We start from the raw sequence: 14,563 nt of genomic DNA, 5'->3' as shown, positions 1-14,563 counted from the left end.
AATTTTAAAAATCGAGCACTGCTGTTTAGAGGAATAATATTTCTTCAAAATTTAATACAAATCAACCCTTATTGCTGTTTAAAAAAATTTAGGGGGTAGCTACCCTATGTAAGGGATGCATGTAATTTGGTTCATTAGAATGTAGAAATGTATCTCTCTTGGAAACAAAATCGACCTGTCTCAGGAATTTTGCAAGAAACATTCTGCTACAATTCTACTGAATTTATTCTAGTTAAAGGTACCACACTGTATGTACAAGGTCTGGTGAAAATAGCAAATCCTTGCGCGCCATGTCAACGATTTTGTAAGTACGCGTGTGGCAGATATCCAACGAAAAACAATAACAAACTGCTAATGCCGCGAAGAATATTGAAGTAATATCATCATCTGAGCGATATCTATTGTGTTGAATTGTCCCTTCTTACTTGAATAAGGTGTGGGAAATAGTTTTTTGTCATGACAAGTACCAAAAGTTCACTGTCGAACGAGTTAGGGTAATTTGAAATAAATAATGAAAGCGTACGCAGCGCCCTCTAGATGTTACATGTAAATTAATACGAAATTATTATTTCTCACGTCAAAAAAAACTTCGGGTACGAAATTTTGTGCAAATAACTTATTTTTTGCAAAAGTTTTTATCAAAAAAAAAACCAAAAAATTCAAATTTTACACCCTGTATCTCCGAAACGAAGCATTTTCGGACACGAGTTTACTTTTTTCTTAATACGGAATACGTCACTCGATTATTTTACATACTCAGGTTACACCCTGTACAGTACTTATTCGAATATTCGTTTCCACTTTCTTTACATTGAATCAGATCGTAATCAAATCACCAGTTCTCATTATTTCATGAAAAATCACACATTTAAAAAAAAAATCAGAATTCTATAAAACTCTGTCTGGAAACCAATGAAATCCCAGTAGGTTTCATTAAAATATTACATAATGATCTATCTTCATCTTAATCGACAGCCCCCATGCATTATTTACGAGAATAGAATAAAGAACGTGTTAATCAAATACATGCGCATGATTTGAACGGAATTGAGGAGTAGGAGTTACTAGGGACTCGAATCGTTCGCTGTTCTGCAGTTCTCCGTGGATGGAAGTTGGGTAAAGTTGTAGGTGTTTTCCAAGTGGCCGGAAAACTCGCGTGAAAGTTCTGACGTCGAGAAAATTGGTGTGTGGGAATCGTTGAACTTGAACCTGAAGGACTATTGTGATTTCTGTGATCTGTCGTCTTTTGAACTTATTTGCGTTGATGGCAGTGATTTTTGATCGAGAGTTGGATAATATTGCTATAGGTGAGTGTAAACATCTTTCAATATTTCGGTTATTTCAGGAAAGTATTATTCAAACAGAAAAAACATCTAACGCTCCCAGTTTTCATTCTTTTCAATAATTCTATTATTAAACTCGATTGATTTGTACATTTGGATATGTTTTATTTCACTTTTTATCGTCTAACCCGTGTTAGGAATCATACGTTGAAAGGTAAGACCTCGTTAATTCTCTGCTCGCACTAGTTACAACTTCTGTAGGTTGTCGTTCGTAGGGGTGCGACACCTAGTTGACGAAAAAACGAAAAAACTGATTATTGTTGAAATCATTTTTATCACTCAATCAATGAATAAAAATGTTTCCCTATCAATTATTCCCATGAATAATTATTTATGAACACTTCATATCTTCTTGTCATAATATTAATCACAAATTTTCACAATATACACTTTATTTCCAAAACGTAACTTACTATATAGTGGTTTCCTCAGTAAGTTTCCTAAAAATCATCAATTTCAATTGATAGGAGTTACTAGTTGATAAACAAGTATTTTAAAGAACAGCTAGCTCTTTCTCCTATACTGCACCCAAACATTATCATCAACTACCCTGTGAGCTAAAAACTTTTAAAAACACTGAACAATTACTCAACTGTCTAGTCCAGTGTTTCCCAACTTTTTTCAGCCCATGCCCCATCTCAACATTTCTAAAATGTTTATGCCACATATACATAATTTTCAACCTTTGAAAATTTTTCTAATTCCTTAAAAAATATAAGTTATGTGTTTTAGGAAGAAATCACTATGAAATTGCTATCAAAACATCGTAAATAAAATTACAAAACTCATAATGAAAAACTGAAATTCAACATAATTTTGATATTGATTTTTCTCCATTCATGCTTGAATGCTTGCAGAACAGAGATTTTATATTAGTTTCTCAAGGCTCCACGTTGTGGTATATCAAGTCGATTTCTTTTTTATCAGTAAATCATTCACAGCACTGGATCCACATTCAGCTAAATGTGAAGATGGAAACGGTAGTAAAAGTTTTCTTGCACATTTGGTTGCATTTGGGTATTCAATTTCAGTTTCTTCACAAAGCCATGCCATCGCTTCTTTTACATTGAATAAAATTTTTACTGATTCGTCATTTTGTAATTCTGCGAGTTCTTCTTGATACTGCATATTTGGTATATCATGCAGACAAATCCACTGATGTTGGCTGCATCATCCATATTGAGAAATCAATCAAAATCAATCAATGATTGTGGAACCTGGTCCCCACGTTGGGATACACTGTTCTAGTGTCTTGTCCGTTCCATGGCAATACAAAAAGTAATTTTCTACAGCGTAATAGGGACATATAATCAATTTAAAAACAACAAAAATATAAATTGGGATTTTATTTGGTATTATGATTAGTAATATTATGAGAGGCAATATTTTTGTACTGAAAACTTTAAATACATCGAATAAATAATAATGATACTCTCTATTGCTTCAAAGATTTTCACTTTATAGCAAGGAGGTAGCCTTCATTTCTTTTCTTACGAAATATTCAGGTGAACTTCATTTCAAGAGACTTGAAATGAAACAAATATGTATGACAAAACCTTAGTGACGAATATTTTGACTAAACGTTTTATTTGTTTTATACCCTGCTCGAAAACATTATTAGCACATGTACCTAAAATTTTTCTGAAAAAAAAAACTCATTCAAGTAGAGGGGAAAACAGGGGGATGAGTAATATACATAAGATAGATAGATAGATATTTATTCATGTTATTACACAAAGTGTTTTTACATACGTCAAATCAATAATTTGATAAACTCAAAAGAACACACACATACATATACACTAGACACACATAACTCATATAGGTATAAACACATTTACATGTACATAAATAGAATTACACTATTAATTATTGAATTATTAGATACACCTTAGGGTAACAGTAACATTACATCTATCAGACTTCGTAAGATGTACATACTTATCTATTTGAATATAAAAAGAAATCAAAGTATTCTTCGAATGAGTAAAAACTTTCCGCAATGAAAATTGTTTTGATTTTAATTTTGAATCGATTCATATTCAAGGCTACGTCTTTCAGATCAGTGGGAAGAGCATTGTGAAATTTCATTGCCAGATATCTGTAAGAGTGCTTAGTTTTGGTTATTCTTGGTTTGGGCAATCTAAAGTCCATTCTCTTTCTAGTGGGGTATTTATGCATTTCTAATCATATTGCCTTTGGAGATTTCCTTCCTCATGTAGATTAGGCATTCATATATAAAACAGGAAGGAAGTGTTAAAATTCCAAATTGTCTAAAAACAGGTTTACAATGTTCATTGAAACTTTTCCCAGCCATTATCCTGAGTACTTTTTTTTGTAGGGTAAATGTTTCAGCTGAGTGACTCGCGGATCCCCATACTATCAAAGCGTACGTCATTGTTGAATGGAATAATGAAAAATATGATATCCTCAAATATTCTTCCGTTAGTTTGCTTTTCAGCTGTCTTATAATATATGTGGCAGTTGAGAGACGTTTTGAAAGATACTTGATATGATATGAAAAATTCAAGCTCTTGTCTTGTGTACACCGAGTAAATTTACTGGATCTTCATCTCTTTGTTCAACCAGTGTAAAGTTGAGATTCAGAGTTTTGTCAGAGTTGAGGAAAAGGTAGTTACTCTCATTCCACATCCGGATGAGTTCATCAGAATCTATCATAAGGTCTCCTAATGACCGACTGTTTGTGTCACAATGTATTATTGATACATCGTCAGCATAACCAAAAGGGTGAATAGAGGTGCTTAGGCTCTGTATATTGAACATCATATCATTGACATAAATAATAAAAAGAATGGGACCTAGTACAGATCCTTGTGGTACTTCGTGCTCCATGGCTACAAAATCGGATACTTCATTTTCCCAGTGCACTCTGGCTTTCCTATTTACAAGGTATGACTTAAATAAATTTAGTTGTCCACCTCTAATCCCGTAGTATTAAAGTTTTCCAGCCATAATCTTATGGTTTACCGTATCGAAGGCACGTGAAAAGTCATAGAACTTCGCGTTACAGTATTCTTGTGTTTCGAAAGACTCCAATACTTTATCACAAACATCACTCAGGGCAGTAACTGTGGATTTTCCAGATCGATAACCGTACTGAAAGTTAGTAAGTAACTCATTTTTTTCAAAGAATTCCACTAGTCTAATTTTTAATACTATCTCGAAAATTTTTGCTAGGATGGGTATTATAGAGGTATGTTTCCAAGTAAATGGAGAGAAGGGGTTGCCTCCTGTGAAACTTTTTGTGAAAGTCTAGCTCAATGTTAGCATTTCAATATTTTCTAATAGAAAAATAGCGTTTCACAAAACATATATTATACCTTCACAACGCAAAACAATTATATTAACGATGATTATGTGTTAAAGTACGTACCTGACGCTTGAATATTAATATGGAAATAAGAGAGAATTTGAAAATAAGAAAACAACTCTGGGGTAGTTAATACGTCAACAACTTTAGACCCGTACCCAGGGGTAATCCTGTTGTCAACTAAGAAGATATTTTTGTTATGTTGTAGACTATATGATACAGACTGTATTGAGGGTATGTTCAACTGGTTTGGGAAAATATTTTTTCCAAGTTTTTTCGTCGTAATTTTGACATTTGTCCTTATTTGAGCGGTTGTATGAACTAATTTCCAGATCTTATCGTCACAGTATCACTACTAACTCGACTTTTTTGTTATTCTTAATCTTAGGAAATTTTCCATGAAAATAAATTGGGCAGTGGTAATAGATTAACTTCCTGTTGGTCGTTCAACAGGAAATTCGATTGTTATCTTGAAATGATCCAAGTGTTCAATAGATTTTATTTTTGTAGTTCTTTTTCTGTATGTAGGACATCGGAGTTTATGTTGAAATCGTGGTTTTTTTCAATAGATGCCATGCTTGAGTTGAATTTGTCTCCGTTAATTCGAAGTTTTTTGTGCTCTGAGATTCTGGATTAGAGATTTCTACGTGTTTTTCCAATATAAACTTTTGGGCATGAGCCACATTTCAGCTTGTAGACACCTGATTTTTTGTCCTTGTCGATGTTGGATATATTGTTTTTTATATGTCTACCTGAGGTGTTATGAGTCTTGTACGATATGTTGATGTTCTGTTTATGTCAGTGTTTTGAAATGTCAGCATTATCTTTGATGTGGAGGTATACTTTAACGGCTTGTATGAAGAGTTTTTCATTGAGGATGTGATAAAACATGTACGGATTGAAGTTGTTATCAACTACCAGATGTTTTATCACATTAAGTTCTTTACTAAAATTCTCTGTTGAAATATGGCTACCAATGAGGCTGTGGATCTTGCTGTGGTAAGCTTCTACTTTATGGCGATGAAGGCGATCAAAATAGTTGTTGATAGTTGTGTATGTATGGATTGGTTTAAGGATTGCATTGAATTGATCGGTACGGTGATTTTTTTTAGGACAAACCACAAGCACTACTGAAAAATCCTTAAGGCGCTCTTAAAGCGGTGCCTGTGCGAAAGTAGTAATTCACATTGGATTTGAATCGCTGCAGATTAAATCCATTTGGAAAAACGTTCTTAGGAACTTTATTCCACAGCATAAACGCAGTCCTCCAAATGAAAGAGTTCTTAAACAGTGAAGTTCGAGGTGTACAGCATACATGTTATCCAACAATGTATTCAGCCAAGCTAGCGTAGAGATACACACCATATGGAAACTCATATTCAAGCGAAAAATGGCCAACTCCTGCCAAACGGTCATCTCCCACGGAACCAGTGAAGCGGAAAATGGAAAGCGGGGATAAGTGAAAGTACTCGAACGACCTATAAATAGTCATCTCTCGGAGGAATCAGTCCAGTCATCACCCGAAGACGATTGTATATACTAACAATCGAAACGTCGTGAAGTAACTTGGCTTGAAATTCATATGAAACATTGTCAATCACCTTCAATTAAAAGTACTTGTTTCGAAAGTGTTTTTTCTTTTGTGAAATTCAATGTTCATATGAAAGTAGTTGTTTCGAGAGGGTTTTTTTCTAGTTTTTGTCTGAAAGCTTTTTTATGATCTGCACATCACTGTGCTAGAATAATACTAGGACAACTTGACGAACATAGTTTTGAGATAATTGAGTTTTAATGTTAGAATTGTAGCTGATATTTACATTTCTCAAACAAAACTAACTATCAGGTACTATTCCTTGGCATAAAAATGGGAACTTTGATGACGGAAAGTATTAAAAAGGGTATGAATTACTTGAAGTTTACTCTATGTCTGAGTTTCGTTTTCTCTTCGTTGCCAGACATTTCCAGCCTAAAATAAACAAATAAAACAGTTGTGAAAGATGTTAGAAAGAAAGTACAGAAAAAAAACATTACGGAGCTCGTAGACTTGCTAGTTCCCGGTTTGATAACTATACCCTCTGATGGAAAATTATCAGTATTCTGAAAAAATATATAATTACTTCATGAATTTTTGCACCCTGTATATTAAATCGCCGCATTCGCAACATTTTTTGGTGATGCACCACATTTTGCGGCCTCTCTAATTATTCTTCGTGTCCTATTAAACATCGCGAAAACAAGTTTCAACTCCGGTGTCATCCGCTCCCTACTAAACTAATTCTCACAGACAAGTTGCAACCTTTATTTGGTTCAATACAAAGACACCTCCAACATATTTGTAATGTTTTTTGAATATTGAATACTAACGTGGAGCAATATAAAGGTATTTCAAAAAAGCAACCATTATTAGATTGAATATTGTTCATTCGTAGTGAAAAACTGAGACATATTCGATGATGCAATACTAGGATAACTTCAAAAATGAAGATAACTCATGGAAAATATCCTTATAGCTGGAGAAACAGTGAGACGACTCCTACTTTTTCACAAAACAAAACATGTCGCACTATCAAACCATAAATAAAGAAAAATACAAATTGCAAGAGTTATTTCATACTAAATCTTCTGAATATATCATATCCTAGTATAGCTCCAGAAAGAGCATTTTATCAGCATTATTTTGTAACAGATTTCTTAAATTGGTCCTTTTTCAAGTTGTCCTAGTATTGTTCTAGCACAGCAACATGTTTATGGAGAGTTTATTTTGGAAATGATTGCTTTCTTTAATTCTTCGGAAGATTACCAATTTGTTTCTATAAATAAGGAGAGGTAGAAAGCTAAAATCTTCCTTCATCAACAAAATATTATCAGATCTAATGAAAGTTGCTGATGTGTATGGCACTGAATAGATATACTATAGGTTGATCGTTGCTATTTTCAGAAATTCGGTAGGCTGTAACCGGACCCAATTAGTTTGATATATCATCATATCAATAACTACCAATCAATCTCAAGACATTTTTTTCAGATGTGTGAGTGAATAATGACTACGCTGCCTCACCAATAATAATTGATGAACTGACCACGTTACAGGACGTCTCATATCCTGTTTTCCAGATATAGAAATGTATTGATATCGATTTCATACTCCCCCGGAAATTGCGATCCGAACTTCCAATAATGTTTATTCTTCAAAATATATGTCAACATTTTCCCAATATTTTCCCTCAAACATGAAACCAAGCAGAATAACTTCCTATCAAGCAAAATGAGATGAAACGTAATTCAAAAATCGATAGAAAGGGATGAATAGCGTGTTCTGCTTTTGTAAACGAACTCTTCAATTAACAAAAAAGATCTTGATAATACGTACAGTTTGTGAATTTCCGCTCATTGTCGATTTTGTCATTGAATTTTCCTGGACCAATGTTAGGAATTCAATACTCAAGGAATATGAGGGTGACATAATGATAATAATGGTAATACTGATCGCACAGGTACCACTCTTAGATTGCCTTAAGTATTTTCCTGCAGTGCTTGAATTTTTTCCTTAGAAAAATTAAAAAATATTTCACTGTGTGAATTGTAATTATTTCATGGCATTATTTCATAGTGGACTCCGTTCAAAATGGCGACTATCCTCTGCAACACATAATGTCAGTCTTTTTTTAAACGGATTCTCTGTCAAAGTAGAAACTTCAACTATCAAAATTTCCAGTGAAAATGCTAGCCAGAAAATTTCTGCGAACATGACAAATTTGGTGGTGAGACACCACGATGCCATCAACTACCAGCATCAACAAACCTCCGGATCCCACGCATGCGGCCCAGTCCACGGGTACTATCTCGGGAAAACCATCGGAACGGGATCCTACGCTACTGTAAGAGTTGCACATTTACTATCTTATCTCAGAGAGGGGTTCAACAAGGCGATCCTCTAAGTCCTGCTCTTTTCTGCCTCACTTTGAATGAACTGACAAAGTCTATCAACACCGATTTCAATTGTTGGTACCTAGACGATGGTTCAATTGGTGATAATTTAGATTCTGTTCTCCAGGAATTTCAAAAAATAATTTATCTCTCTAATGATGTTGGACTTAAATTAAATTTTGTCAGAAAATGTCAGAAATCATAAAGATACTTTCTTATTCAATCCTCCTGAAATAGATGAAAATATCTGGAGAACACTCTCTCAGAATAAAAATATAATATATTATACTATTTTCATATGAAATTACCTTTAGATATTTCACTCTAACTGAACAACTGCAAAGGTAATCCACTGAAATTAGCTTAGATATACACAATCACTAAGAGCCTATCAGGGACTGTTTACAACCGATAGGGATATGATATTCAGTAGTGAAAAATACTTCACTGAATATCATCAACTCTTGATATAATCAATCGATACGTCAACTAGTCATAACACAAATTGATATTCAATAAACAAAATTCCCCGTGATACCAATGGTCACTGTATTTAGTATTTTTCAGGTGAGTCAACACCATCAAGGAATAATCACTGATATTGCTTCAAATAACATGATTATTTATCATTAAATGAAGATTATTCAATTCCAATTCATTTTGATAGAATGTTATTCAAAGCACGAGTAGTTTCCACACGCTATAAACATATTTTCCATATTGATTTCTTGTACGCCTTGTTTATTTTCACTTCTCTACAGCCACTATCTGTCATCAATTATATGCGTATTCATTTCGGATAGTAAATGAATCAATATCATTACCCGGGTTGTTTTTACAAATGTGCTGTTAGTTGTGACTTCATTTGGAAATTTGTTACTACAATCGTCAAAATAGACCCTGTCATTTCAAAATCGTTGCATCTGAAGGAAAGAGAAAAATGGGAAAATCACATAGTAGTTTTTCCGGATTCTTTTCGAAAAACCTTCCATTTTGTTATCTCCAAAATTGCAATTGATATAAGTAAATTCGATATGACCAATTCAAGAAACACTCATTGTATATTATGGCGGATGATGCGGGATTAAATCCCGCACGATACAACGCTTATAAAAATTCAAAAAAAAATATTTGATGGCGAATGCTGCGGGATCAAGCCAGAATTGTCAATGAAAGAACGTACGTGTTTGTTCAAGCCAATTAATACGGTATTATTACAAATTAAATGTCGACTATTCCGAATACAGGCAAGTTTAACAAATCAAAAGATGTATATTATGAAGAATGCTGCGGAAATGAACTAAAGATGTATTTATTGGCTTCAAAATGGCCCTAACTACATGTTTTTCGAGTATGCCTACAATCCAGTACGTCACGCAGCTTATGACAATTTGAGAAAAAACTATTATATGATGGCGGATGGTGCGGGTTTAGGCCATAATGTTCACGAGAAAACAATATACTTTTCCAAAGATCAAACAATGAATATGCGGGATTTATTTGAACTTGTATTTGTTAGTTTAAAAACGGTTCAATTTTCATACAGTGTGTAACAACGAAAACTTAACAGAGCCGTTTTTGAATATAAAAAGTAAGATTTTTAAAAAAAGTTCGGACACGTCGATTTCTAATTACAGGGGGACACCTTTCAGACTAATCAGGTTTTTTGTAGTACGCACCTACTCGGAGGGGTGCGTTCGACGACCCTTATTTAGATAGGGAAAGTAGGTTGAGTGGCACCTTGTTTTAAAGGCCTTTCGAATACCTTCACACCTCTATTAAAAGAAAATTTTTGTAACGATTAGTTTTCGAGATAATTTGAAGTAGAAATTGTATGCCTAAATAAAAAAATATCGAGCATTTCTTCTTATCAGTTTTTTTTAAATCAAATCCCTTTCTGAAAATCAATACCCACTCCTTTTCTTCCAGTTTTCATTAGTACATCGTTTGATTATTTTGTTTACACGGGTTGTGTATTGTTATTTGTTTAAAAATGCCTTACACTACTGCTGAAAGGGTTTCAGTTATTGCTTTATTTTTTGGCAACGACCAAAATGCTAATAGAACATCAATTTTATTTAACGAGCAAAACCCTGGTAAACACCTAAGCAGAAATCACGTTCAGAATTTGGTCACAAAATTCAGGGAGACAGGTTCGGTTTTAAATGAAAAAAGAAATATTCAGAGAAGGGTAGTGAATGACGATAATGCGATTGGAGTGATTGGTCAAGTCATCGCCAATCACAGGTTAAGTACCGGAGGCTTATCAGCAATGGCCGGAATAAGCCAAATGAGCGCATGGAGAATCCTTAAAAACCACAAATTCCATCCTTACAAAATCAAACTTGTTCAGGAACTCAATGAGGATGATTTTGACCGAAGACAGGAGTTTTGTGAGGGCATGAATGAGATATTAATGCAAAATCCCGAGCTGCTTTATAACATCTGTTTTTCGGACGAAAGCTCATTTTATTTAAATGGTTGCGTGAACCGTCACAATTGCCGTTATTGGTCGGATGGAAACCTAAGAAAATACGCAGAAATACATACCCAACATCCCCAAAAGTTGAATGTCTGGGCCGGAATATTAGGCAATCATATTATAGGTCCATTTTTCATTGATGGAAATTTAACCGGTGATTCTTATTTATAACTTCTTGAAGAGGCAATACAACCTCGTATAGTTGAAATAATTGAACAGGGTCCAAGATGTCAAGATGAATTTATCTATTTTCAACAAGACGGTGCCCAACCCCATTATGCCCAGCAGGTTCGAAAGTTTTTGAATAATCATTTTGAAGGACAATGGATTGGCAGAAGAGGTCCAATTGAATGGCCAGCACGATCACCAGATTTAACACCACTGGACTACTTTTCGTGGGGATATTTAAAGTCTAAAGTTTATGCTACACAGCCAGCCAATTTGGATGAATTACATCGTAGAATTATTGATGAATGCCGAGCTATAACTCCTGAGATGTTGAATAATGTAAGAGCAAAATTTGAACAAAATCTTTATTGTTGCATGGAGCAAAATGGCGCACATTTTGAACATTTACTCTAAATTTCCTATGTGAGTTACCCTTATTAGGTGTTACTTTTTTTGTGTGTGCTTCAAAAACAATTATTGGGATTTATTAACCCTAAAACAGTTTTTTAAACTTTTCTGTATCATCAGCATTCAAGGAAATCAGCAGGTTGTATTCGTTGTGTAGGTAAGTTTTTAGTATGATTCACTTTTTTATCAGAAGCATAAAATATCCACGTCAGAAGGCAACCTTCATAAGGAGGTGCCACTCAATTTACCTAAAATGTAAGGGTGGTAACCAAACCCATCCCCCGAAAAAATTTCTTCGTAATAAACAAATAATTCTTACTTTTTTACGAAATCAAATGGACACGTATTAGCAGGTTGTCATAAAAAGCAAAAATTTATTTTTTTTCATGAAAGTTCTGAACGTAAATTGTACCTTGAAAACAATTCGATTTATTTCAAAAAGAGTTGAACTCAATGAAATTACCTTTAAATCTTCAAATCATCTCGAAAACTAATCGTTACAAAAATTTTCTTTCAACAGAAATGCAAAGGTATTCGAAAGACCTTCAAAACAAGATGCCACTCGACCTACTTTCCCTATCTAAATAAGGGTCGTCTGACGCACCCCTCCGAGGGGGAGCGTACTACAAAAAATCTGATTAGTCTGAAAGGTGTCCACCTTTAATTAGTAATCGACGTTTCCGAGCTTTTTTTAAAAATCCCACTTTTTATGTTCAGAAACGGCTCTGTTAAGTTTTCGTTGTTACACACTGTATGTTTATTTTCCGTATAAATAACATAGTACTTCTCCGATTAGTTTTTTTACAAACTCCGAAATGTAGCACTTTCTAATCGAATAATTAAACCTGACAGATTTTTTCAATTTGGATTGAATAAGCAGTTCGATGATGCACTGTTTAGAAGAAGTCTGTACGGGTATACTGCGTATAAAGTTTGATGAAAATAACTAAAGTTGCAAAAACTTATGACAAAAACCTACCATGTTTTGAAAAAATTCAGCAATCTGTATTTCGAAAACGAATCATTCTTCGTTGAACATTTTAAAGTAAAAAATTGTTTATTTTGACGGGATCCACCACATACTTAGTTTTTGTAATGTTCTCAGCAACTTCAATCAACGCCCTAGGAGCTCAGTAATATGCATTGATATAGAAAATTGTAAATATTTTGAAAACGATCACCTTCAGCGTTGATGAGGATGTGTACCTATTTATTTGAAAAAGTTGTGGGGTTTTTTCATGAAAAGTACAAAGATTCACTGTCAAAAAAGTTAGGGCAATTTGAAATAAATAATGACAGCGTACGCAGCGCCCTCTAGATGTAACATGTAAATTAATACGAAATTATTATTTCCTACGTCAAAAAAAACCCCGGGTACCGAATTTCGTGCAAATAACTTATTTTTTGCAAGAGTTATTTTTAAAAAGCGAACAAAAAAATTCAACTTCAACACCCCGTATCTCCGAAACAAAGCATTTTCGGACACAAGTTCATAAAGATTTTTTTTCTTAAAATTGTCTCAGGAATACGTCACATGAGTATTTTAACGTACTTATGTTACACCCTGTATAATTTCAGTTAGACCCCTCAGCATCCGTCATAATGTACAATGATTTCATTTACACCTCACCGCTCATGAATGAACAAAAAAGCAGTTTACATAATAACGGATGCTGCGGGAACAAACCAGAATTGCCAATGGAGATATGATAGAACCTCATTGTATATTATGGTGGATGCTGCTGTGCCAGATTAAAGTAAAACTGTATTTGAAGGCGTGAAAATAGCTCTAACTTCATGTTTTTGGAGGATTCATCTTATCCCGTTCACCACACCGCTTGTGGATTATCAAAATAGCATTTTGTATAATGATGGAGTCTGCGGGATCAAGCAAGAACTGCCAATGAACGAATATTTTCTATATTATGGCGGATGATATGGGACCAAACTGAAATTGTATAATACGTAGACGTGAAAATGGCTCTATCTCCATGTTTTTTGATGATATCTCCGATTAAGCCACACCGCTTATGAATTATCAAAAAATCGTTTTACATAATGGCGGATACTGCGGGATCAAGCCAGAATCGTCAAAGGAGGTATGAAAAAACCCATTGTACATTATGAAACAAATCCACATGAGATACTCGTATGGAAGCGTCCAATGCATCCCAAAAAAGTCACTGCTTGGTGTGGATTTTGGGCTGGCGGCGTTATCGGTCCATATTTCTTCGAGAACGACGTTGGCCAGGCCAAGAGTGTCAACGGCGAGCACTATAGATCGATGAATACCAACTTCTTTTGTTTTGAATTAGATGATCCGGACACCAACGACATGGTCTTTCAAACGAATTAAAAATGTCGATGACACCTCATTCACACTTTGTTTTATTCAAATTTGAAGATGGAAAGCGCTTAACGAGAGACTCTTTTGTACAAATCAAATGTAGTGTATGTCAAATATGATTTTACGAGTATACGATTCATTCCCCCATAACTCCGCATTCGGTTATGCAAATTCAAATCACTGAAGTTCGATATATAGAGAATTGCGATACTTTTCAAGTGAAAAGTCACTAGACTCACGTTTCTTCTTGCGATAGAGAAGTTGATACCCAACCAGCAAAATTGTTTCATAATTTCATGGTGCTGCAACAGTTTTATTTTGTTGGTAATTTATAAATACTGTCAATTGATTTTGGTTTTTTATAATTACTGTCAATTGATTATATTAGACGAGTCTTGAACATAATTCAGTTGCGAAATAAAAGTATTTTATAAATTTGTCATAGAAACATTTATAAAATAAAATTGAAAATTCGTTATAAAATAGTCAAGAAATTATCACAGAACCGTTTCAACAATTAACTCAATTAACTTGAAAAGCATATTTTCCCATAACAG

At 34.1% G+C, this 14,563-nt stretch overlaps 1 protein-coding gene across 2 annotated transcripts in view; it reads left to right on the top strand.

Annotated features, from left to right (window-relative positions):
• The first annotated feature begins 1,089 nt into the window (after positions 1-1,089).
• Positions 1,090-14,563, top strand: part of LOC111507341 (cell adhesion molecule 2-like) — a 100,355-nt gene continuing 86,881 nt past the window's right edge. Inside the window, exon 1 of one of the 2 annotated variants that reach the window (XM_074176219.1) lies at positions 1,090-1,307. The gene's annotated coding sequence lies outside the window, so the exon portion shown is untranslated. Of the gene's footprint in view, positions 1,308-8,375; positions 8,553-14,563 lie in introns of those variants that run through there. The other variant, XM_074176220.1, reaches the window with a different exon arrangement.

Source organism: Leptinotarsa decemlineata, unplaced genomic scaffold (genome assembly GCF_025532065.1).
Source record: "Leptinotarsa decemlineata unplaced genomic scaffold, Ldec_3_MD MMD2_tig00001719_RagTag_RagTag, whole genome shotgun sequence".
NCBI lineage: Eukaryota > Metazoa > Arthropoda > Insecta > Coleoptera > Chrysomelidae > Leptinotarsa > Leptinotarsa decemlineata.
Note: the sequence above shows the minus strand (reverse complement) of the source record. Positions and strands in the feature narration are given on the sequence as shown.